A 3,789-nucleotide genomic window follows, 5' to 3' on the forward strand; every position below is an offset into this window, starting at 1 on the left:
GGGGAGGGAGTACAGAGGGGTATTTTTTTGTGTGTACATTGATGGATATGTTAATATGAAATGAAGCAAACAGAATGAATCTATATGTAGTTCTTCAGCGGAAAAGAGGAATTCCATTTTACCCAAACATTTATTGTAGGTTGGTGAGGGGCAAGCCCACGAGTTATTAAAACTTTAATCTCCTTGCTAGCTGTAGCTGCTAAGAAAAAGCTTTCTTTTGCCACAACATTTCTAGTAAATGGGTTGTTTTAAAGTAGGATTCAAATTTTGCTTACTCTCTTTGGCAGGTGTGAGAAATAGACAATTGCAGGAGAGTCAAGTCAATTCCATGAAAAGAGTTGGTGTTACTGTTGCCAAGCAGGACGATTGCTATTATCATCTTCCTGCGGAGATGGGGTTGCCTAGGGACTGGACATACTGACCTTCTCTCTTCACTCCTCCATGCTAGTGGTTTGCCATAAAATATGATGATGATAGAGAATAAGAGAGCTCTAGGTGAAATAAACTTTTGGCTTTTGTGCAGTCGTAGAAAATATAACCAGCATTGTGGAAAGTAGGTCTGGTCTCTTTTCTTCAGCTCTGTACCGTAGAGATAAATAAAGTGTGTGTTGGGAAGGTCACTATGGTGAATTCACTTGCTTTCTGCCATCCTTTTGTATTATGCACCTATTATTAACAGTAGTAGTAGAATATTTAAAACCTCCTTAACAGCCAGACAATTTTTATTTGCTTGTACAGTGTGGTTTCTTCACAAAGTTTATTTATTGCCCCCGATATGCCGCAATGGCATTTTTACCTTTTATGGTAGACATTTAGCGTTTGACATTTTATAATTTAATATGAATAAAAGTAATGCATTTGTGAATAATGTGATTGCAATGGTAATATTAGGTATATTATTTAAATATGATTGTAGTTGTAATATTTGGTATATAAGTAAAGTATATTTATTAAAATGTAAGTATGATATATTTGTATTTTTCATTTTTTATTTTTATATAATATTATATTTAAATATAATTTTAATATTATATATTATATATTTATTTTTTATAATAATTTTATATATTTTATTTTTAATATAATTTTATATTATATATTATTTTAATTTTTTTTAAAAATAATATAAATTTTATTGAAAATAATAAAAAAATATCTTTTAAAATTTATATATTAAAAAAATAAATTATAATATTATAAAATATTTTTAATAAAGTAATAAAATTAAAAAATAAAAATATTTTTAATGACATTGTAAAATATAATATAATTTGATTATATTGGTTTTATATTAAAGTGGTTTATTGCAGATAAGAGACATTCTAAATGAAAAGTGCAGGTTTTTAGACTGCCAATGGCATCCAACCCTTTTACCAGCAGCAAGGTAAAGCCTGTCAGAATCCGATGGTCCCTAACATTCCTTATTAGTCAGCAAAAAACAGCAAGGCCCACTCCGGACCACGGTCTAGGGCCTTTACAACCAAACCCCTATTCTAGGGTTCTGGTGTTTTGAGCTCGGGGCTCTACCGGTTTCACCCTTTGACCATTTCCTCCACTTCATCCAAACAAAAAAAATTACAAAGAAGAAAAATATAGTAAATATATTTATTTGGGGTGAGTCTTTGGCTCCTTCAATCTTAAAATTTTAAAATCTGAATTAATTGAATTTTCACAAGAAATAATCAAAACGTCCCAATTATAATAAAAAAGTGAAATAACAAAAATTGACTTATCTTGACCAATTATTTTGATTTGAATAAGGGATATTTTGAGATATATTTTAAAAATATTGATCACCTTCGTATACATAAAAAATATTTTTAGATATATTTTGAAAATATTAATAATATTTATATATTATTAATAGTTGTATGTTCAATCAATTCGATTCTACCTTTTAAATATCGAAAACCAATGAAGATAATTGAATAAATTATCTTTCTTAATCTATTAATACCGAAATCGAACAAATCAAACCAAATTTAATTAATTTTGATTGATTTATTTTTGGATTGAACCAACCAAAAAAATAAAAAACATGAATTTTTATTAGAACTTTGATGTGCCTAGGGTTTGCAAAAATGGGTTGATCCCAATGACCCAGGCTATTCAAATGAAATTTGCGTAAAACCGTTCAATTTGATTGGTGCATTCGATTTTTCAATCCAAAAATTTTGATATTATCGATTTATTGGTTAGTTTTGGATAGGAAAATTTTCAAGCTAAATATATAAAAAAATTAAAATTAATGTTATATATAATATTTATATAAAATATATATTTGTTATTGTGTTAAAGTAAGAGCTCAAATAGTGGTGAGTTTCCAAAAAAAGGTGAATCAGAAATTTTTGAAACTTTTTGCAATTTCAATTTTATAAGCAAATAAGAATTTGAAAATTAAAATTTTAGATACTAAACGCATTCAAGCCCTTTTTGCAAAGAATGTGATTTTGATAAACACAAAATTAAAGGACATTTCAAAAAACAAGACGTTATCGATAGAAAATTTCATTGGTAATAGTTAAGATTCTATTGGTATGTTACATTACTGATGAAAATTATCGTTAATCTTTGGTTAGAAATACTATGGTCAATAATGATAAAATTTTCAATGATAAAATATTTTGTCGATAAATTATCGATCAAATATTTTGTGGACAAAAGCTTGGATTTGTTGGCTGATTTCTCGCTGATAATAAGGGTATTTCGTTGATAACATTATCGACAAATCTTAATCCTTTGGTGTTTGCCGACAAAATAATGATGCTGGTAATTTCATTAGTATTTATTGACGAATTTGTTGATGGACAGCCGACAAAGCTGACTTTGAAGCTCACCGGTAGTATTTGTTGGCAATGGCTTCAAATTTGTCGATATTGTGAATGAACTTCATTGGTAAAAGATAAATTTCATCAATAATTTCGTTGGTAATTGATGACTTCTGTCCATAATGGATGAATTTCATCAATAATTCTGTCAATAACAATTGTAGAGTCGATTTTTTTTTGGAAAATTAATTTTTTTTATTTATAATAAAATTATTATATGATGTTGTTATTGATAATGTAAACACATAGCAAACTTATATATATATATATAATATAAAAATGTAATACAAATCATAAGTAATAAAAAAAAATCCAATGTAAACACTTGATAATAATCTAAAAAAGTATCCAATACAAAGCTCACTGAGGGGATAGGGCGGATTTGCTACTATTGTGGTGGATGCAACAGACAAAACTGTTGTGACAAGGAAGACCTGGAGGTATCTAAAGGTGGTAACTTTGTTGCATTGATCTCCAATAAGTTATTAATTTTGTCCATTGATGCCATCAAGGTACTGACATTACTAACCAATTGTTGATATCTTTAGGGCTTAAGCGTAGGAAGCGGAAGAGGTTGCGTAGCATCAAGACTACAAGCAAACTTAAACGTTGCAGTTGGAGATAGAAGTCTCGAAGTTGGGACTTTGGTGCCAAATCCATAGATGTCGGCTCGAGTACTATTGGGTCCTTCAATGGCCACGGTCTTTACCTCATGATCAAACTCTGATTCGGTAGATGACTCCTCACCGTACTTATGCAATAAAGTTTAAGCATGTAATTCCTACAAATTGAAAAGTAATTAAAATTATTAATTCATTTAATTGGTAAGTAACATATAAATTAAAAATATATATATAAACACACCTATTACTTACACAGACAATCTTGGACTTGTTGTCCACAAATTCTTTGATACCATTCTATTGCTTATGAGTGTGGTTGAAGAGCTTGGAGTGTGTCA

The sequence above is a fragment of the Theobroma umbraticum genome, unplaced genomic scaffold (genome assembly GCF_002168275.2).
Source record: "Theobroma umbraticum cultivar Fairchild unplaced genomic scaffold, ASM216827v3 scaffold_86.0, whole genome shotgun sequence".
Taxonomy (NCBI): Eukaryota; Viridiplantae; Streptophyta; class Magnoliopsida; order Malvales; family Malvaceae; genus Theobroma; species Theobroma umbraticum.